This window comes from Protopterus annectens, chromosome 3.part1, assembly GCF_019279795.1.
Source record: "Protopterus annectens isolate FY-2018-M chromosome 3.part1, PAN1.0, whole genome shotgun sequence".
NCBI lineage: Eukaryota > Metazoa > Chordata > Ceratodontiformes > Protopteridae > Protopterus > Protopterus annectens.
In genome coordinates this window covers 1,007,386,594-1,007,410,622 of record NC_056732.1, presented here as the reverse complement: position 1 = coordinate 1,007,410,622, position 24,029 = coordinate 1,007,386,594, and the positions used below count along the sequence as shown (strand labels likewise).

At 40.7% G+C, this 24,029-nt stretch overlaps 1 protein-coding gene across 2 annotated transcripts in view; it reads right to left on the bottom strand.

Moving 5' to 3' along the window:
* The window catches only part of ARFGEF1 (ADP ribosylation factor guanine nucleotide exchange factor 1), a 4,299,619-nt gene that overhangs the window by 2,077,696 nt on the left and 2,197,894 nt on the right, over nt 1-24,029 (bottom strand). The window lies entirely within an intron of this gene.

Sequence of the window (24,029 nt, the reverse complement as noted above, 5' to 3'; positions counted from 1 at the left end):
AGGCAAAGGCCAGCAACCAGGGAGAAAGCACCACTAAAAATGATGTTAATAGTGGAAAGACTCACATACCCTGAGATAGAGAGACCAACAAAGTGTATGGACAGGGTGGGGCAGGGTCAAGAATGCTTGATACAAGAAACAGGAGGGCAGTGTAAAATAAAAAGGTTGAGGGCAGAAAAGGACACTAAAGGAGAAGAAGGTGCAGAAAAGGAGGCACAGAATTAAAATTAAGTATAAAGCATGGCATAAGCAGGGATACCATAGAGTACCAAAACAAAAGGGCTAAGAGACCTCCCCTGAGAAGTCAAGCAAAGCCAGCTGCAGGGCATGGGCAGAGATTTTTCAGGCTCTACAAAAACAGCATGTAAGTAGTGCTAGTCTCAAGAAGGGATGGTCAGGCTGTATAAAAACTTGACGGATGGTTGAAAGAACGAGTTACTCTGACAATACTCTGGTGCTTCAGTAGGATTTTACTATTGATCTTTACTGCACATGGTTGACTGAATGTAAAATATTGTCTTTTACAGGTGGACAGATCACCAGTGAACGAAATACATTCAGATGTATGCTGTATAGTTATCAGACAATTATTTTCTTTTCATTTTGCTGTTCTGTATGTAAAACTACCTCAGTGTTCTGACTCACTCACACACACACACACACACACACACACACACAGGTTGAGTGCACGTTAAGGGTGAAGACAAGCTATTGGGGGTAAGGAACTTTATTATAAGACTACAGGGGAGAACGAAGTCACAAATATTTAATGGAACTCATACTACATTTTTATCCAGTTACAGTATATCAGGTAGTTAACAGAATCCTTAAAGTGGACACCAGTATAGGGGGGAAAGGGCAGCATGTTCTGTTTGGAAGAGCTGAAATATTAGGGTCTATATTATAACACTGAATGCTTACAATAGCGAACGCTGTATAATCGACCTCCAAATAACGGAAACACAAAATTCCAAACAAATGGAACAGCGATTTTTTTTCCCCCAGAGAAAAAAATCACTGGTCCGCCAAAAAAAAAAAAAATACAAAATAAAGCATCATCCCCCCCCCCCCCCACTTAAATATACCAACTCAGAGATCGCACACAGTGGAGGAAATGAAAAAGTCACGAAAATGGCCCAGTGATTTTTTCCCTAGGAAAGAAATCGCTGTTCCGTGTCTTCGGGATTTTGCCGTTTAGCTTTCGTTTAAACAGCATTCGCTATATTAAGCGTTCGTTTACTTAAGAGGGAACCAAAATTTTATGCTACTTTTCTCAGTTAATGATTGATATTTTTTGTTTCTTCTATTTTATCTGCTTTTGTCTATTTTTATTTTGCTTACATCTTCTTAAGTGGCAGTTACCCTTCACTGCAGCCACCACTGTTGTTATACCAGGTTTATGTCTTTCAGGTGCTAAGATGGAAGCATTTCTCTTAGCCTGGAGGCAAAAGTGAACATGTTCTAAGGGAAGAGTGTGCACAGTTATGAGGAGCGAGTATATCACAAATGGACTATGCCTAGATCAGACCACAGTGAACTTGGGGTAGATTCTTGTAATATAGCAGAAAGTTCACATTCGATACAAAGCAAAAGGATATTGCAAACCTGGATAGAGCAAAATGCTACACAGTGCGTTTTCAAGAAACAAGGCTAAAAGTTAATGAGTCATGGAAATTTAAGTCAGGGATATTCCCCCACATTTTTGCAGATCACACAGTGAAAGGAGGTAGTACAACAGTCATGATACTATTTCACACAACCCTTCAATTTAGAGTGGAGAGACTCAAAATGGAACAGTTGGCTGGATCATATGGCATGGTTATCTGCAATTGCATATATGGTTTTTAGGGAATGTATGTGCTTCCAGTAAGGATGATATACAGTTTTCTTCTTTTTTTTTTCTTAGGGAATGGGAAGAGAAGCTACCAAGAGTGGATCAAGCATAACTGATGGAGGATTTCAATCTAGTGTTGGATACCGGGTTAGACAGGCTGTATGGAAGGGGAGAGCCTCATGTGAGAGCCTAGATGATAATTAGGGAGTGGTCAGAAGAATGGGATAGGCAGACAGTTGGAGGGAAATGCACAGAGAAAACGTAAATGCTTCCTTCAAGAGGAATTGTGTATACCCAGGGTGGTATACTGTATTTAATATTGGTATCCCAAGTGATGATGAGGTACAAAACCGGCGTAGAAATGCAAACCAGTCTACCAGACCATTTGCTAGCTTTAATGAACATAACGTTGCCAAAGCACAGCAACAGAGTGAGAAGGTGCAGATGGCTGCACTAAAAAATAATGTGAAAACAACACAGGATGATGTTAAGAAATATTACAGTGGATGTCATCTATAGGGATAAAATGGATAGGACACATTTAAGGCTGGCATGGTGGAAGGGCTGCAAGGCAGCCTTGAGGGAATAAGTTATGTAGAACATGTCAGGAAGAGGAGACAAAAGAGTGAATCAGATTACAGAAAGTGATAATCAGTTGAGGAGTTGAGGACTAAAATACGGGAGGGGGGGCTAAAAGAAAGTTAAGGTGTGTGTTTAGTGGACAATTTAAGATGTTGGAGGTCTCGCAGGCAGAGGATGAATTAGCCAGAAAAGGGGATTACTGGTGGTTGAGAAGTTAAGAAGACACATGATGGCTGGCATGGTTGTTTAACAGTAGAAAAAAAGATGGTAATTGCAAGGTGGTTACAAAGGAAGGGGAAACAATAGCTTCCAATGAGGAAATAAGGACGGCCTTCTGTGAATATTACACAAGGCTTATAAAGAACAGAGACAAGGAGGCTGGATTTCATGGACTTATCAACTGGCAAAGAGACGGAGGCTAATTGAGGAACAAAGCAAAGAGACAGGCCATGAAATAACTGCAAGGGAAATTGAGTCATTGATATTAACATTAAAAGCCAACAGGGTTGCAAGCATTGACGGATTCCCAGTGGAGCTATAAAAACGGCAGAAATGTTTAATAAATGTAAGAATAATGGTCTTCATCTGTGTGAAATAAATCTGGTTATAATAACTGTTTTACCAAAGGAAGAGAAGAAAGTACCAAGGGTCAGTGATGACAGACCTGTTTCTCTGATCATTTGGATATTTAAGTATTTGCTAAGACAACGAAGCAACTGGAAAAACTGCTATCAAGCTTAGCTGAAGAAAATCAAAGTGGCTTTATAAAGGGGAGAGCCATTTCAAGTAACTGGTGGGCAATACCTGCCTTCATGGAAAAATATTGAGAAGAGGATATACACACTGAGCAGAGTGGATAAGAGTTGCTGACCGTAGCTGTTAGCTGAGATATATAAGTATCCTGTTTTTTTTTCGATTATTTATACAGATTATTGTTTTTAACAATTAATATATAGCACTTTTATTGTCTGCTTTTTAGTCTTCGAGTGTATTTTATTGCTATTAACTAATCTGCACGAGTAACTGATTTGTCTGCAGTTAAAAGCATTCTGTATCTTTACAAATCTTTATGTTTAAAAACTTTCATTTGTGTTTTTTTTTTCTAGTGCTTACTGTCTGTAGGCTATTGTTTTTGTCCCCACCCCCCTCTCAGTTATACTTGGTGGCTTTGCAGTTGCCCGCCCCTACTGTAAATCTGATCTGTGACACTCCTCCCAGTCTAGTGTCATTAGCTCATTCTACCTAGTACAGAGATAACATCTGATAAGGCCTTCTGTTTCTCCTTTTTCCCTTTCAAAAAAAAAAACTTTTTTTTTTTGCCTGAACTTCCTTGTGTTCTGACTGTGCTTCTCAAACATTTTGGAAATATAGAGTATATTTCAGGGCATTTATTATAACTGTAATTGCCTTAATATTGCTACAACTCAAGTGCTCCAGGTTGCACTGCATCTGAAGTGTTTGTGTGTTTTAGCTGCTTTTCTGTATATATAGACTTCTCTGTTTCTTTAACTAAATAAGCTCTGCAAAGTTGTTTTATTGCATTCCTGCCTGTATTTCTGAGTTTTTTTGCACTTTTAAAGTTTGTTTTTGCTTAGTTTAACTGGTAGGCTACACACTCAAGTGCGCTAGCCGAATTAAAGCATTTACTGTGTTTCTGTACCTAATTTCTTCTACTTTGTAAATTAAAAAAAAAATCCTTGTTTCCCGCCTTTACTGAACTAGAATAGTCCAGTCTTCAGGTATTGCTGATCTCTGGGCTGTGTCATAGTTCCTGTGTTGCCCATATCCTTATTTGGATAGGAGGAAGCTTCTTTGTTCACCAGTGAGAGTGGGGAGCTCTGGGCAGCCTATCTGTCCCTTGAGGAGTGGTTCCAGCCCAGTAACCTGTAGCTTATTGGCCGTTTTGGGCCATTTCCTATCTCTTTCTAACCCCCTGCTTTAAAGCCAGCTTTAGCGCGCTTTTGCACTTGTAATTTAAAGTTTGTCCTGTTTGTTGCATTTACCTGTTGAGGCTAAACACTCAAGTGCGCCACCCTGTGTTTTATATTTATTGCATTTTTCTTCTGTTTATTGCAAAAAAGAAAAGAAAAAAAAATTATCCTTGTTTCCCATCTTTCCTGACCTAGAGTAGTCCAAATACAGGCTTTGCTGTATTCTGGACTTTTGGAAAGTTTCTGTGTTGCCCATTTCATTTCTTGGATAAAGGGAGGCTTCTTTGTTCACCAGTGGCAGTGGGGAACTTGGAGCAGCCTATCTATCCCCGGAGGAGTGTTCCCAGCACAAGAATCTGGTAGTCTACTGGCCGTTTTGGGCCAATTTCTAGCTCTTTCAAGTCCCCCTGTATAAAACCCACTTTGGTGCAGTTTGTGCGCTTGTTACTACTCAGCCAAGCTCCGCGTGGTCCTGCAGAGTGGTGCTAGCAGCAGAGAGGCTAAAAGAGCGACTGCTAACCTGATAAAAGTGTTTGTTTTCCTGCTACTACCTGGGCGACTGTCCGATCTAGCTAAACTGCAAGTATTTCTGCTTCTTGAACTGTTTTAAACTGTTTAAAGTTGTTTTTGCACCTGCACTTTTAAAGTTTGTCCTGTTTGTTGCATTTACCTGCTGAGGCTACACACTCAAGTGCGCTAGCCTGTGTTACATATTTATTGCATTTTCCTGCTGTTTGTTGCAAAAAAGAAAAAAAATGTCCTTGTTTCCTGTCTTTCCTGACCTACAGTAGTCCAAATACAGGCTTTGCTATATTCTGGACTTTTGGAAAGTTCCTGTGTTGCCCATTTCCTTTCTTGGATAAAGGGAGGCTTCTTTGTTCACCAGTGGCAGTGGGGAACTTGGAGCAGCCTATCTATCCCTGGAGGAGTGTTCCAAGCACAAGAATCTGGTAGTCTATTGGCCGTTTTGGGCCAATTTCTAGCTCTTTCAAGTCCCCCTGTATAAAACCCACTTTAGTGCGGCTTTGCACGATTTTGCGCATAGCGCAGCATCGGGCAGCGCCGCTTAATTGGGTTTAAACCATTCTCGGCTCCACAAAGTCTGCTCTTCACTTTTTCCCTTAGAACTTATCTAGTTCTCATAATAAACACCCTATTCCAACTCTAAAGCCTGGCACATGCTCACTAAAGCAATTATATAAGTCAGCACTAAAAAATTAAAAGCACTACACCCTCACAAACTCCCCTTGAGTACTTTGTTCCCCATTGGCCCTTTTTTTAATTACAAAGGAATTCCCAATTCTATTCTAGCATGTCCAAAGGTCAGTTGTCAATCTTCTCTCTGGTCCAGCTGGTGAATCTGGGAATCTTGAGGCAATGTTACAACTGCCTCATGTACACAGACAACCCTCTCCTCCTCCCAACAAATTCCAACACATGTGAGAGATGCAACCATATAGCCAAACTGGAGGCTAAGCTCTCTCAACTCAGTACTGGTGTAACCAGTCAGGAGGAGAAGGAAACCACAATCACTACAATTCCAGTCTCACATAGACCCACCACGACAGTAAACCAAACACATAAACACACAAAAACATACTCGGAGGCTTTAAATAAAAATCTGCCTAAGCAGCAGAGACCTCCAAAGCAGACACCCAAGCAACCGCTACCCCAAAACAAAACACGTGCAACACATAGCTCACAAAGCCAGTGTGCCGAACAGTCACAGCCCTTAAGGCTAAACAACACACCTGATACACTTGTAATAGGTAACTCTATCGTCAGGCACACTGACGTCCCACTCACCAGGCTGAACAAGGAGAAGGTCACGGTGAGCTGCCTGTCGGGCGCTAGGATCCGCCACATAACACAAGCACTCAGGTCACTCCAAGGCAAGTACAAATATGACTCAGTCATTGTCCATGCTGGTGTGAATGACCTGAGACGTACCTCCCTGGACTACATGAAAAGAGACATAGAGGAGCTCTCTGAGCATGTAGCCCAGGCCGGTATGACCCTGACCTTGAGTAGCATCTTACCCTCACCAAGAATGATGCCACAATATGAAGACAAGATGCTCAATTTCAACAATTGGCTTAAGTATTGGTGTCATTCAAAGGGGATCCAATGCCTGTCAGCCTGGGATGACATGCTCGACAAGCCACGATGCTTCGCTAGGGACGGCTTGCACCTGTCACCCCTGGGCTTTCGGATATTGGCAAAGGCTCTTGCCACCCCCATAGTGCCTTTTTTAGGCAAGGCTCAAAAGACAAACCCACCTCCATATCACAAGGGATAAGAAACTAAGAGTAATGCTACTCAACGCCAGAAGTCTAAACCTCAAGATGCACACACTCGAAACTCTCCTTAGCATGGAGAACATCAATATCTGTGCAGTAACAGAAACCTGGTTCAAGGCTCCCAAGAGCACCCCAGCACTACCAGGTTATACCTCATACCATGTTTTTCGGCCCCAAAACTTGGACCGAACAACAAAAGGAGGGGGAGTATCAATATTCGTCAAAGATACCCACACCTCCAGGTTGGTGGCACAGCACGAAGCATCAGAGACTATCCATGTATAACTAACAGTGGGTAAAACTGCCTTCCAGTTTATAACCTGTTACAGACCACCCTCCCAAACCCAGGAACCCCACTCGGCCTTCCTGAGAACACTGGAGAATATGAAGGTCTCTTCAAACACCATTATATTGGGCAACTTCAACTACCCTAACATAGACTGGGAGCATTACTCTAGCTCCAACACCCTAGCCTGAAGGTTCCTAGAATTTATAAACTCAAATGCTATGGAACAACTTGTTGCCACTCCCACAAGAGGGGAAAACATACTGGACCTGATCATCACCAACATGGGGACTCTATGCTCCAGACCAGAAGTGTATCCCTCACTGGTAAGATGAGACCATAAACTAATCTCACTAGATATTCACATCCCAACCCCAGCCCTTCCCCACAAAACCACAGTGAAAAACTTCTCTAAAGCAAATTTCACACTCCTCAAAACCGAGGTGAAATCCTTCAAAGCCCCCGGGCCTGTGGAAAATACGGCCCAGACCGCAGAATCCTTTATAAACGCATTCTATGAACACCTTCAGGAATGCATGGATCATGCAATCCCAAATAAAACCAAGACCCAATCCTCCAAAGTTAGGCATCCTGTCTGGTGGACCCCAGCCATAAACAAACTATACAATAGAAGGAGGAAGCTACTACATGACAGAGCAAAATCCCAAAAAGGGAAGGCATCTCTGATCAGTATTAACAAAAAACTACGGGCACTCATAAAAACGTCTAAGGCCAGCTTCGAGAGAAAAATTGCACAGGACACTAAGGATAATCACAAGGCTTTCTTTAGTTATGTTAGGAACCTGGGTGGGAATTCCCAGATATGCTCAGAATTAGTCCAAAATGACAAAAAATACACCAAACCCACAGACATTGCCAACATCCTAGCTGACAGGTTCAGCGCCTCCCCCCCTTCCCCACCAAAAGGGCAAATATCTATCCCAGCAGAGTGCTGCCCCCCTGACATCTCAGATGCTCAGGTAAGAGCCGCCCTCTCCAAAGCAAAAACACAGCATCAATGGGACCAGACGGTGTCCCGGCTGGCCCCTACATGAACTCCAAGAAGAACTAAACCCAAACATAAAACTACTGTTCAATCTCAGCCTTACTACAGGATATGTACCCAAAGAGTGGCATACAGCAACAGTGGTCCCTCTCCACAAAGATGGTGCCTCAATGGATCCTGGAAACTATCGCCCCATAATCCTGACTAGCTTGGTCTGCAAAGCTATGGAAAGGATCATCATGCACCTCATAAATAAAGATATTGGGAACCTACAGACACTGGATCCTACCCAGTTTGGCTTTGTTAAGGGCAGATCCTGCCTCTTAAACCTGGTTGATTTCTTTGAAACAGTCACCAAGGCCACTGACGAGGGGAAGGTGGTCCACACAGCCTACCTGGACCTTGCAAAAGCCTTCGATACAATACCCCACTTGGGCATTACAGATAAGCTCACCAGCTTAAATATAAACCCATATGTCACTAGATGGGTTGCAAACTGGCTCAAGGACAGAACCCACATGGTTAGAATTGCTGTAGCCATGTCAGACTCCAAACCAGTTACAAGTGGCATCCCACAAGGCTCAGTCCTGGGACCTCTCTTGTTCGGTATATATTTTTCGCAGGTACAGGCTAACACGGAAGGACTGTGGCTGACCAAGTTCACAGATGACTGCAAACTGGGCGCCATAATCGACTCTCCAGCCGACACAAGCATCCTACAAAAGGGCTTCATAGAAACAGACAACTGGTGCCAGAGCCATGGCCTCAAGCTAAACGCCAAAAAGTGTACAGTCATCCCCTTTGGCAAAAACAAAGTGCCCACAAATTACCACATAGGTGGTAATCCATTAAGTACGGAGGAAGTAATTAGGGACCTGGGGACACAAGTTGATAGCAATCTCTCATTTGACAACCACATGGCCAAAGTGGTTAGAAAAACATTTTATATAGCCCACCTAATCATGAAGGGATTCACATCTAGATCAGGGGAGGTCATCGTGCCTCTTTACTCATCCCTCATCAGGCCCATAATTGAGTACAATGCCCCTTTTGGGATGTACCTTACCAGACACCTGCAGCAACTGGAAAGACCCCAAAAGTACCTCACCAAAAGGATCAAAGGGCTCAAACAGATGCCATATGCTGCCCGGTTAAAGAAACTCCAGCTGTACTCAGTGGCATACCACCTGCTCAGAGGTGATCTGTGCCTGACGTATAAAGCCATGTCCAACCTGGAATAAATGGACATGCTGCACCTCAGAAAATCCAAATCCCATCGAGCTACGCGCTCGAGAGACTTGAACTTCAGCACTGAAATAAATAGGACATGCTGGAGGGACAGATTCATAACCCAGAGGCTCCCTTCACTCTGAAATAAAATCCCAGTCCAGGTTAGGCAGAGTCCCTCATTGACTCTCTTCAAGAGGAATCTTGATGAGTGGATGGGAGATATTAGGTCTATCCCGGGTATCACTTCTGTGTCACTGTTAGACAGAGGCACAGTATACTAACCTCGAAAAAGGGCATAGCAAAATTCATTTAAAAAGGGTGGCGAAAGCCAAACACACTCTGGCTAGGCTTATAAATGCCCTAGGGCAGATAGCCTAGTATGAACCTATGAACCTATATAAAGGCAGGGCTGGTCCTGTTTGACACTAGGAAGGCATTTCACTTGGTTAGGTGAAGATTATGCTTTTTGTGTCTTGAAAGAATGAGGATAGTGTAAAACTTCCTAAAGTGGATGAAGTTGTTATATACTGAAACAACTTTTAGAATGTGTGTTAATGGGGGGCTGTCCAAGGTAGGGAGAAATGGAAGAGGTATAAAGCAGGGTTCCCCACTTTACCCAGGAATTTTTATATTAGTAATGGAGAAAGTGACTTTCCACATAAAACAATACTTATCAGGTAAACATAAAAAAGAAGGGGGAGAAAGTAGTTTTTTTGATGTTTGTGGATGATCATATCCTAATAGTAGTAACCTGGGTATGATGATAGAGAGAGAGTATTAGACATTTTTTACAGCTTCAGATGGGCATCAGGCCTGGAATGCAATGTGGAAAATGTACATCATTGTGTGTATTGTACCTAGTCAGCCACTCTAGCTAGACAGCACATGCATACAAGTTACTGAGAATGTGCAAGATCAGTGCCATTTTGTATAGTCAGAGTGAATCCAGGCATGAATGGAGATGCACATGCGACCGTGTTTGAAATAATGAGTCAGTCAGCTAAAATATATGTTCCAGTTATCACTCCTGATGTGTTGATGTACAATAAACACCTTGAACCCATCACAGAATACAACAGATGTGAAACATGGTGTCAGAATGGGATCCAAAGTGAAGCAACACACAAATCATGAGACACAAAGATAGAAGTGGAGGAATATACAGCAGCCAACTTGCAAGCAGGTCAGCAGTTATTCAAAGGTACTTAAACTTGTTTAAATGATTTTTCAGTCATCACTAATTTGGTGAAGCATTCAAAATGTTCGAAAAAATTTCTGAAATAAATGAAATGTTCGAAATTGTGACATACTTAAAAAAGTATTCAAAACAAATACAGAAGTGTTCGAAATAATTTCCAAAGTGTTAAAATGTACGAAAAGGCTAAAATTACCACATTTTATTTATTTTGTAATGTACTACTTTTTCGCATTAACTGAAACTTTTTGAAGTATCTGAAGGGCCCGAAGTGTTTGCAGCAAAACCTTTTCAGGGAGAGTGTTGTGCAGTTGAGCATTATTACAAGTATCTGGTCTATGCTTATATTTAAATTAATTTTGTTGTTAGGGCAGAAGGATTTCACAGACCTGTACCACTGATGTTTGTTAATAACATTGCTGAGAACTGGTGAGTGTATGAGCTAGAATATGACATTTTCATACAGGCTGCATTTTCTGATAAAGACACACGTATAAGAGCATTTACACTTCTTAACTTAGCTGACTCAGAAGCCATTGAGAGGGAACGCTCATTTGTGCATGCATCTACCGTGTATGCAGGAGAGGAGTAGAACCACCATACGGTGATACAGGCTGAAAAACGGGAAGACCCTGAGTGCTTAAAACGTAAATTTAGAGAAATGTGTAAGCCTAAAATGAATATTACAATGGAAAGGCACGTTTTACACAAGAAAGCAAAAGTTTGGTAAAACTATAGCATCATATATTACCAACTTAAGAAATAAAGCAAAAATGCGCAGATTTGGTGATTTACGAGATGTGCTGATAAAAGACAGGCTTGTGTGTGGTGTTAATAATGATGCAGTAAGAAAGATTTTGCTTTGAGACAGTGTTGGTAATGTTGAGCCAAACCAATAAGTTTTGTCAAGTATATGAGCTTACAGAAAACCATACAAATATGTTTATGAATGAGAAAAACATGTATGCAGTGTCTGCCAGTGCAAATGTTGATAGTGTATAACATAAAGCTAAGATAAAACAGAAATATAAAACAAAGGGTGTGGCAACTTCTAACCCTAATTACAAACCGAATGGAGTTACAACAAACATCCTTATTGTTAATTGTCGTAATTGTGAAGGCAGTCATGAACCCAAATGAGAAAAGTGCTTAGCTTTTGATCAGCAGTGTCACAAATGTAAAAAGCGGAATCATTTTAAAAGGTTTTGCAAGTCTAAAGTGGCACATAATTCTATTAAAAGAGAGAATCTGAAGAAGCAAGTAGATCAGCTAGAGAGCTGTGAGCAAACTTTCTACGTTGATGGTGTCTCAGTGACTGATGAAACAGATAACACAGTAGATTATCATGGCAGCAAAGAGTGAAATATTTTTTACTGTTCGGATTAATGGGAAACATGTACAGCTTAAAGTAGACACTGGATCCAAGTGCAATTTTATATCAGCACAAATGTTTGCCAAAGTAAAAGCTGTTGAGAAACTTAATTCAGCAAGGTGTGCAAAATTAATTGCTTATGGTGGTGAAGAGATTCAAACTGATGGTGCAGTAGTTCTCACAAGCCATTCTGCTGGGAACAGCTATGACATGCAGTTTTACATAATCAAAAGACATGTGCAGTCATTATTAGGCCTCAAAGACATTTGAGAATGGGACTGATTTCATGACAAGCTTGGTAAACTTCCAGTTACATATTCCATGAAGTCAGACCATGAAGTAAGCCCAGTTGTCAGACCAGCAAGGAAGATTCTGGTAGCAATGCAGAGCAAAGTAAAAGCAGAACTTGACAAAATGGTGCATTTAGATGTACTCACTCCAGTAGAATAACAAACTAAATCCTCCATGGTCGTAACACATAAGAAAAGCTCAGATGATATTCAAATATGTACTGATCTGAGAGACTTAAAGCACTTAAATGTCCTTATCATCAGATGCGCACAGTAGAAGTAGTAGCCGCTCTCATGCCTAATGCCACTGCTTTCTCAGTCTTAGATGCAAAAGTTCCTTTTGGCAAATTTTGTTGGATCACAGATCTTAATTTTTAACCACATACAGTACACCATTTCAGATAAACTCTGCCAGTGAAGTATTTCAACATGTGATGGAACAAATTTTTTCTAGTCATCCATGTGCTACCATAAAAGATGACATTATTGTAAGGGCAATGGTGAAGACAACCACGACAAAACCTCAGGAAAGCTCTAGAGTGTGTAAGTGAAGTCAGTCTTAAACTAAATCCTTAGAAATGTAAATTCAAACTAAAAGAAGTTACTTATATGGGTCATTTGTTTACCAGTTCTGGCTTACAACCAGATCCGTCTAAGCAAGCAGCAATTCTTAGGATGCCAGTTCCAGAAAATGCCACATCTTCACAATGATGTCTTGGTATGGTCAACTATTTAGGAAAGTTCATCCCCGACCTGAGTTAGATTTCAGCAACGTTACACGAGCTGACATACAAAATTGTAACCTGGTCCTGGTTGGAACACCACCAAAAAAGCATTTGACTTTCTGAAACAGAAAATTGCCAGTCCACCCACAATGAGATATGACGTTCACAAACCTGTAACTCTTTTGTGTGATGCTTCAAAGTATGGTCTTGGTGCAACACGTCTTCAAGAAGGCATACCAGTAGCCTATGCATCCAGAACTTTAACCCAAACTGAAATACAGTATGCACAAACTGAAAAAGAGTTTTTGGCAGTAGTATAACTGGGAGGAGGAACAAATGTGCTGTGGTGTAAACCACAATAAACCACACAACAACAAAAATCACAAAATAAAATAGGTCAAAGGTCAATCGCTGTCCAAGATACTGTAAGTCAATGAGTATCTTTAATAAGAACAACTATAGAACACAATGCGTCGACTAATTGCGTCTAGGTTTAGGACTTCTTCAAAAACAATGCTAAAACAAAATACAAATATATATAATCCTTTCTTTAATTAAATTGTCCCATTCAATTTAATTGTAAAATTGATAAAAGCAACAACACAAAAAACAAATAAAAAAAAGACATTAAAGTTAAAAACTGAACTGAACCGAAAATGAAACATAAGATGAAACCATTTGTGTTACATGTGTGTGTATATATAATATAAATATAATATATATATGTATATATGTGATATATTATGTATAATTATATATATATATATATATATATATATAATATGTATATATATATATGTATTATTTATGTATGTACTAAATAAAATACCCATTAAATAAATAATATAAAAAATATAATAAAAATAAAATATATTAAAATAAAAAGTAATATTCCATTAAAAATTAATAAAATAAATAAAATATAATAAATATATATAATGGACTGCCTGTGATCAATGATAATGATATTTTAATTTTTAATTTTAAATTTAATTTTTAATTTTAAAATTTTTATTACATAATATTATAACATAACACAACCCACCCCAGTTGGTCTGAGTGTGGTGTAGGTCTATGATGAATAAAACAGTAGACCTACAAATATATAAATATGTAACATATGTGTAACCCTAATTTAAAATCAAAAAAAAAAAAAAAAATTATATTGAATTATATTGATAATCTAACAATAATCTCTGCTGTGTGCTAAAAATAAAAAATAAAAAACAAAAACAAAAACATTTCTTAAAAATTTAAAACAAAGAGCTTTTAAAAAAAAAAAAAAAAATGAAAACAGGTGAATTGTGAATTCAAGTGGTATTGTGTGTAGGGGACCCCAAAATGGTCTGTTGATGCATGTTAAGTGCCTTTAATGTTTAACTGGGTCCAACTCTCCTGATGAAATAATAACCCCATAAATTTAAAACTATGGGTATTGGTTATATATCTTGCTAGTTGCTAGTGCATTTTCAAATTTTAATGTTTATAAATGTTCTTTTATCTTTTTAACGTAACAACCTGCAAGTTGCAAGTTTCATAAAAAAAACAGGTTTGGCATGTTGACAATAAATGCCACCACGCTGTGTAACAGTTAATGTGTAATTTAAATCCGTGCATTTTTGTCCATTGTCACAGTGTGTGTGGTTATGTTTAAACACGTTTTTACACAGACAACCTTCCACATTAAAGTTTCCCTTTGGGTTGTTGAAAAACCAAAAACCCCTGTGTACTCTCTCTCAAATAACTTTTAAAATGATGTGTCCTCAGAGCGTAAGTAAATATGTTACCCTGAAAATTCCCCATTGTGTTGTCGTGTTCGCATGTTCGAAGTTCAGTGATTATATTTATGGAAAACCTGTTCAAACAAATACTGATCACCAGCCTCGAGTGACAATTCTAAAAAAAAAAATACAAACAGCCCTAGCACGCATTTCAATATGGTCTATACAAAATGCAAATATCTCTACCTTGCTGATGCTTTGTCGAGAGTACCCAGACAAACAACAGAGCAGCATGACAATGAGAAAGCAGACTTTGAAGTCATAGAAGTCAAAAATGTGTCTTCATCACGTCTTGATGAACTCAGAAATCACAAAGCTTCAGACCCAATTCTCCAGAACCTGGAACATGTTATCAGTCAAGGATGGCCAGCACGACAAACTAGTCTACCACCTGACACACAGAGGTATTTTACTTACGAGATGAGCTCATGACGGAAGATGAAATCATCATGAAAGGTCCTAAAGTGGCAATTCCTTTAGCATTACAACAGGAATATATCAAAAATTTTGCACCGCGGTCATCTGGGTACTGATTCAACCAAAAGAAGGGCAAAAGGCATAATACTTTGGCTATTTCAAAAAATGTACAGAAGGAAACTCTAGCACGTTCAGTTTGCAATAGTACTAAAGCTCACCGGCAAAAAGAACCACTTCAGCTAAACTAGATTCCTGAAGGGGACTTCCAAAATGGTTGCACATTGAGTAACAGCTTATTTCTAGCTCTCCCACTGTGAAAACAGAAACTCAGCAGAGAAGGCCAGTAGACTTGTGTTTATGGGTAAATTTCAGTAACTGGCTAGTACATGCACTGCCTGAATGCAGGAATAAAGAAATACCTGGAAAAAATCAGCTACAAAAAGTGAGGAAGAAACACTGATTGGGGAGATTTCTGCAGCTGTTCAGCAAAAAGTAATGCAACCTTCAAACATGACTTCCAGTAACCTATAGGAAGATGTAAGACAACTACATACAGACCTGGTTAAAATAAACATAACACTGATAGAGTATATCAACACAAATAACAAAAGATTGGAAAAATGGAAGAAGCTTTACACAGATATTCAGATGAGATGATAAAGCTGCAAAAATCAGAGGTCGAAATAAAGAAAACGCTGACTGAATATGAGAATGCTCAGGAAGAGATGTTTCAAAAAAATAATAGAATTAGAGGACAGAGCACATAGTGAAAATCTGAGATTTTCAGCTACACAAGAGAAGCTGGAAGGAACAGACTGTATTAATTTTACAAAAGCACAAATAAGCAACTGGACTGGTATTCCACAGCAGGAGTTGTTAGTTGAAAGGGCACATTGTATGTATACTCAAAACCTGGCTATAAGAAAGCAACCTTTACCTTTAATAGTAAAGATGCTATCTTACCAACAGAAGGAGTTGATTCTGACAAAAGTGTGGCAGAAGGACAAAGTAGTACAACAACTAGTCACCATCCCTACAAGAGGAGAAAACATACTTGATCTCATCATCACGAACATGGGAGCACAATGTTCAACACCGGAAGTAATACCCCTCACTGATGAGATCAGATCACAAACTAATCTCGCTGGAGGTCCTCATCCCACCCCCACCTGAAATAAAAAAGACCACAGTAAAGAACTTCTCGAAAGCTGACTTCACACTTCTAAAGACTAGTGTGGTCTCCTTTAAGGCCTCCGAGCCGGCGGAAAACAGTACTCAAGCCGCTGAATCACTTACAAATGCCTTCTACCAGCACCTGCAGGACTGCATGGATAAGGCAATCCCACGCAAAACAAAGACTCTTTGTACCAAAGGCAAGCGTCCAGTCTGGTGGACACCAGCCATAAACAAACTCTACAACAAAAGGAGGAAGCTACTACAAGATAGAGCAAAATCCTTAAAAGGTAAGACACCCTTGATCACTATAAGTAAAAAACTAAGAGCTCTCATAAAATCATCCAAAGCAAATTTTGAGAGAAAAATAGCTAAAGACTCAAAAGACAATCATAAGGCCTTCTTTAGCTATGTTAGAAACCTGGGAGGAAACTCCCAGATATGTTCAGAACCACAGCATCCATGGGACCTGATGGTGTCCCGGCTGTGTGCTCCACGAACTCAACAAGGAATTAAACCCACAGCTAGGACAGCTGTTTAATCATAGTCTTACCTCTGGATACGCACTGCAGGAGTGGCGCACTGCAACTGTGGTCCCACTTCACAAAGGCGGTGCCTCCACCGACCCTGGAAATTACCAGCCCATTAGCTTGACAAGCCTTATCTGCAAAGCCATGGAGAGGATCATAATGGACCTCATAAATAAAGACATAGGGAACTTGCAGACTTTGGATCCATCCCAGTTTGGCTTTGTCAAAGGCAGATCATGCCTTCTAAACTTGGTTGACTTTTGAAACAGTCACCAAAGCCATTGATGAGGAAAGGCAGTCCATACAGCCTACCTCGATCTGGCGAAGGCCTTCGATACAATACCCCACTCGGTATCATTGAAAAACACATCAGCTTAAATGTTAACCCATACATCACAAGATGGGTTGCAAACTGGCTGAGTGACAGAACCCACAGGGTCAGAGTTGCTGGCACCATGTCAGACTCAAAGCCTGTCACAAGTGGTGTACCACAGGGCTCAGTCCTGGGCCCACTCTTGTTTGGCATCTACTTTTCCGAAGTACAAGCAAACACAGGAGGGTTATGGCTGACAAAGTTTGCAGATGACTGCAAACTGGGCCATAGTAGAAACACATCTGACACAGATATCCTTCAGGATGGTCTCACAGAAACGGATAACTGGTGCCAGAGCAATGGCCTAAAGTTAAATGCCAAAAATGCATAGTCATACCCTTCGGGAAAAACAAGGTTACCCCTAGCTACCAAATAGGTGGCAATCCACTGAGCACAGAAGAAGTTATCAGGGACCTGGGGACCCAGGTTGATAGTAGTCTGTCATTCGACACCCATGTAGCTAAAGTAGTTAGGAAGACCTTCTACATTGCCCACCTTATCATGAAGGGATTCTCATCTAGATCAAGGGAGGTCATAGTCTCCTATACTCATCACTCATCAGACCAATGATTGAGTACAATGCCCCATTCGAATGTATCTGACCCGACACTTGCAGCAGCTGGAGAGGCCGCAAAGTTCCTCACCAAAAGGATAAAGGGTCTCAAACATCTGTCCTATGCTGCCCGACTGAAAGAACTCCAGCTCTATTCAGTCGCACCGCTGCTCAGAGGTGACCTTTGCCTAACATACAAGGCCATGTCGAACCCAGATTTGATGAATATGCTTCACCTCAAAAATCTAGATCCGTCAGAGCCACAAGGGTGGAAGACTTAAACCTCGACACGGCTATTAATAAGACGTGCTGGAGGGATAGATTCATCACCCAAAGACTCCCTATGCTGTGGAACAAAATTCCGGTATATGTGAGGCAGAGCACCTCGCTGGCCTTGTTCAAGAGAAATCTTGACCAATGGATGGGAGATCGCAGATATACCCCAGGGATTACCTCAGTGTCACTGCTCGACAGAGGCACAGCAAAATAATGGGTATAGTTCCCCATACTAAAGGGGTGGCGTAAGCCACAAAACTATGGGCTAGGCTTGTAAATGCCCTCGGGCAGATAGCCTAGTATGAACCTATGAACCTATGAAATGGGAGGCAGCAGAATGTTTGTGGAGAATGATTACTCACTGCACATTAGACAAAAGAGGATCAAATTTATTCCACTATTCAGGGAATGTTGAGATGCAGTTGTGAGAGTCAAACTGCTGCTGTAACCAGCTGTCTTCAAGGTATTCTTTCTTCCGTGGAGGTACAAAATATTTTTTTGATGAAGTGCAATCTAAGGAGGAAATACAAACATTGGTCCAACAAAAAGTAAGCTGTGAAAAAGAAGGATATTCTGCTTTTTGTTTTTCTGGTAATAAAGACCACTGGGGGAATGTACCCGTGAAACCTTTTCAAATTTTTCAATGGAAAATGTTGGAGACAAGGAAGGGAGCACAAGAGTTCACTACAAGAATCAAGAGTAAGTTGGAAATTAAGCAGAGACAGGATTTTATTGATGAACAGTAATAAAACCAGTAACTTAATATGGGACTGGAATGCAATAATTATATTTCTGAAATACAACAGAACAAGAAAATCTGGAAATATTGGACTTTTTCATAATCTGTTGAACTTGTGAGGGACTCTAAACCATATGCCCTACTTCATGTCATTAATGTTGCTTTGGTCAGGGCAAAAGGAGATAAAGTTAACTGTAAATAAATATTTATTTCTTAAATAGTACCAGTTTTGTGGCATATTGCTTTCTTTACATGCTATAGAGTAGTTTTTTTCATATATTTTTAAGTGTAATGGGGATTGTAAACAGGTGCTGTTCTTTTTTTCTGTCTCCATTCTCTCCCTCTTCTTGTTCAGTTTTTAGAAATGTAAGCACTGCAACGTATAAAAAAAGCCTGGTTAAAGAGCATAAAAGAAAAATTAATCTGTTTTTTTCTCACTCTTGCATTGGGAAATGGAAATGACTAGATTAAAAGACCATAGCTTGATTTATTAACAAGTATTAAGAAAGAGCAAGTAAATAAAAAAGAACATTGAATATTATGAGGCTTTATTTCTAGCAAATACATGTAAAGCTCAGTAACAATTCTATAGCTGGTCTTCATGTTTTCATGCAAACAATATAAAGAAAAATGGCTATAGTCTGTTGAAGAGTCTTTGGCTAATGAAAAAAAAAGAAAAGAGAAACTGTCTAAGAGATAATGTTCTCTGAAACGCATTCAGGGGCTTCCCTAAGGTAGTTAATGTTCTCTGAAAACATTCAGGGGTTTTCCCAGTTGGGAGAGCTATAAAGACAAGACAAAACCAATCAGCACTTAGTAGAAGCACAGGCTGCACCATGCGGCTTAATATGGATGACCTTTCTTTTCGGTTAATTCAGGTCTGCCAGTGTGGCTGTCAGTTTGGGACTTTTGTTCCTATTAGGACGGTAAAAATTCAATATTTAAAGGCGGACATAGTTTTGTGTGTTAGTATTAAGTTAATAGGTTTTAGTGGGGTATTGCAAGGTGTGTTTTTTTGAGGGCTTTCAATAACACAAAAAGTTTTAAAAGCTGTGACATACGCTCAAATGTATATGACAAAAAACGACTGTGTAAAAGTTCAACCTGCCAAACAGTGCATGCATGTAACACAAAAGCTGGAACTATACATTTAACAAAAAGGTATTATACATAAAAGGTGGGAATAACAACTTTTTAATATGATAATGCTTTCTTTAATGTCTTTCAACGGCCACACAGATCAATACAAACAAGAAAGAGTAGTGAACTGAACATCTGAATTTGATACAGAAAGGTTTTCAGGATGGTTATTCAGCAGAATACCTGGGACAAAGGAAAAGAGGAATACTTATATGAATTGAAAGACGACCAATTGTGATAGAAGAAGATAAAAAAAGATAACAATGACAGGTCTGTAGAACTAAGTGGATACTGGCAAGGGAGAAAGATTACACTGGCATGCATTTAAATTCTACCTAAAACTGCTGGAATGGAGCTTAAGAAAATTCTGGGAGAAATAATCATCTTTCGGCAAGGACTATTACTTATAGGTGGGGACTGGAACTTGATTTGCACCAGTGAAGTTGTGTCTGGGGTCCCCAGAAGGGAAAATATAGCAAAGGAGGGTAGATTTTTGAAGAAATTTATGAAAATATTTGGCACAGAAGATGTGAATTCAGTAATAGGAGTTTGGAGTGAATTTACATATTATTGCCAAAGATATAAAAACTGGGCTAGGCTAGACAGAATTTACATTTCACAGGAACATGTGCACTTAATAACTATTTCAGATCATACACCAATAATAGCTAAAATAAAAACAGAGTAATGAAATAAAAATGAGACATTGGCGCTTTCCCACCTATCTGTTGAAAAGACAGGGCAACAGGGTTCGTGCAAAACCCTCCCTCCTCTCCTCTTAAAGGAGAGATAGGAGATCCCAGCAGTGTAGCCTAGCCTCCTGGACATCTCAAAGGTGAAGCTGCTCTCTCTAAAAAGACAGAAATTTAAGGAATGGGTATTGGAGATTATTCAAGAGCAGCTAGAGAGAATAGAAATTTCTTCTAAAATATAGCTAGGGAGTGGGATAAAATTAAGGTGGAGATTAAAAATAGGGTGGAAATAAAAGAAAGGGAGCTATGGTTAAGAAGTAACAAGAATTATTTAGAGGGAATGACCAATTTTAAAGTATTGCAGAATAGGGGGAATTTCACAGAACAAGAAGAGGATCAACTGTAGAATGCTAGGCAGAAAATAAGGGATTACTTCGATAATTTGCACAAGCTTAGACAGATTGCTGTTAAGCAACTTTTTTTGATAAAAACACTAGAGCACAAAATCTTTTAGTATGACGACTCAGGCAACAAAGTAGAAAAAGAAGTTATGTTCTTACCATAACGTTCCATGTGAATTCTTCATCTCGCCTTTGTTCTTATGCACGGGTTCAGAGCTGACCCTCGGCTCCAAGTCGGCCACATCGCAAGCTCTGCATCTAAGAGAAGCTCGAGGCCCAGTTCCTATCCCATGATCCCCTGTTGCTATCCCTCAGATCTAGTTTGCTAAGAAACCAGACTTCAATAACTTAACTAACCCCTTTGCCAACTCTCTCATCCACACGAGACTGAAACAGTCAAATTATATATAGAAAGGCATACAGAAATGAGTACACCTAAAAGAAGCAGATAGTGCCAGGTAACCCAAAGAAAGTAACCAGACACCAGTCATAACCGTTCTTCCAGAACGTGGAGGGGGATGGAGGGAGGGATTGTAAGAACAAAGGCGAGATGAACAATTCACATGGAACGTTATGGTAAAAACATAACTTCTTTATGTGAAATTGTTCGATCTCGCCGTTTGTTCTTACGCACGGGTAGCGTCCCTAGCACCGCAACCCTGGGTGGTTCACGGAAGAACATTCCTGAGAACCGTAGAACCAAAGGAAGCCCTGTCCCTGGAGGTCCTGTCCACTTTCTAGTGAGTAATAAATGTATGAGGTTTGGCCCAAGTAGCTGCCGCACATATGGTATCCAACGGTAAACGATCGGCGTGGGCCAGAGAAGTGGAAACAGCCCTGGTAGAATGAGCTCTAGGTTTGAACGGAAGAGACTGCTTGGAGGATGAATAGACAAAATTTATACAGTCTGACAGCCACTTAGATAGCGTGCATTTTGTCACTGCCAGTCCTTTCTTATTTTCCACAAAGGAAACAAAAAGTTGATCTGATTTCCTACATTCCTTGGTTCTGTCCAGATAAAATCTCAACTGTCTATGGACGTCCACTTTGTGTAACATGTATTCCAATTTACTAGAATGGTTCCTGAAAAAAGTGGGAAGCTCAATGGATTGATTAATATGAAATACTGGACATACTTTCGGCAGAAAGGATGGATTAGTATGCAAGGTGACCCTGTCTGGGTGAAAGACTATATACGGGGGTCTAATCGACAATGCCTGTAGTTCCAAGATTCTGCTAGCTGAAGTGATTGCCACCAGAAACAGGGTTTTCCAGGATAGATACTTAAGTGGACACATCAAAGCTGGCTCTAAGGGTTCCAACATAAGTTGAGACAGCATTAGATTCAAATTCCAGGGAAATACCGGGTTTCGTATGGGTGGCCTGAGATGGAATGTACCCTTCATAAATGCTCTACAAAGTTGTGGGACATAACTGTAGCTCCCCCTTCACCCACATGAAAATTTGATATGGCAGCTAGTTGAAGTCTTATCGTGGATGTCGAGGACCCTTGATGAAAGAGTGTTTCGAGAAATTCTAAAATTTTGTGAATAGGGGCCACTAAAGGGTCTATACCCTGTCTGGAGGCCCAACACGCAAAACATTTCCACTTGCTCCTATACAGCTTTCTTGTGGAGGCTTTGTGGGAAGAAACTAAAATGTGCTGCACTGCCGGGGATAAAAGATCCGACCTGGCTAGTTTGGGAAGTGGAGCAACCAAGCTGTCAGTTTGAGGGACTGAAGAGATGGGTGAGGAACTCCTGATGAGTGGGTCAGCAGGTCTGGCAATGGGTCCAGAGTCCAAGGTTCCTCCATCTGGTGAGCTTGAAGAAAGGGAAAACCAGATCTGTCGAGGCCAAAATGGTCCTATCAAGATGATTGTCCTTCCAAGACCTTTGGCTTTCTGTAGAAATTTGGGAATTAATGGAATAGGAGGGAAGGCATAGAGGAGACCCGGGGGCCAATCGTGTACCAGTGTGTCCCTGGGAGCACCCCCTGGAGGGGGAAGTAGGGCGAAGTAGCTTCTGCATTTGGCATTCAAGGGGGAAGCAAAGAGATCGCAGCAAGGCTGGCCCCATCTGCAGAAGATGTCCTCCGCAACTTGATTCTTGAAGGACCACTCGTGAGGTAACAGGATGGCTCTGCTCAACCTGTCCGCTATGATGTTGGATGTTCCCGAGATGTGCATTGCTATTAGAAAGCATCCGGTGGACACAGCCCATTGCCAGATTCTCAGGGCCTCTCTGCATAAGGGGTAAGACCTGGTTCCTCCCTGTTTGTTTATGTACCAGACTACTGACATATTGTCCGTCTGAATTGCCACTGTTCCCAGAGGTAAAGAGTCGTGAAAGTGTTGCAATGCCAAGAACACTGCTCTCAGCTCCAGGACATTGATGTGCAGGTTGTACTCTATTTTCGACCACTCTCCTTGGACTGTTCTCCCCTGAAAAAGTCCCCCCCACCCTATCAGGGAAGCGTCCATGGTTATTGTGGCTACGGGGGCAGGGAGTGCAAACTGACGCCCCATCGTCAGTTCCTGATTGTTTATCCACCAACGGAGGTCCCGCTTGCAAGTTTCCGTGATTAAGATTCTGTGTGACAAAGGTAACTGTTGGAATGACCACTGAGCAAAGAGGAGTCACTGGAGGATCCTCATGTGCATTCTCCCTAGGGGAACTGAAATAAGGGTAGTTGCCATCATGCCCAGTACTTTCAATACTTGTACCGCAGGGACTTTTTTGTTTTGAAGAAGAATAGAGACCTGATCCCTCAGGGCTGACACTCTTGCCTGAGGAAGTCTTATCCGTGCTACGGAAGTATCTAACTCCGCCCCTATGAATAAGATATGCTGTGAGGGCGACAAGGAAGATTTTTCGAAGTTCACTGTTATTCCTAAGCTAGAACAGAGGTTGATTGTATAGTCCCTGGCTTGCATTAGGTGATGTTTGGTGGTGGCGGTAAGGAGCCAGTCATCCAGATACGGAAACACTTGGAATCCCAGTCGTCTCAGGTGAGATGCCACTACTGCCATGCACTTGGTGAACACCCTGGGGGCTGAGGTGAGGCCAAAGGGCAGAGCTTGAAACTGGAAATGACTGGCTCCTAGCCAGAAGCGCAGGTGATCTCTGGATGGCCTGGCCATTTTTATGTGGTAGTACGCATCCTTGAGATCTATAGAGCACATCCAATCATTTGTTTGAAGA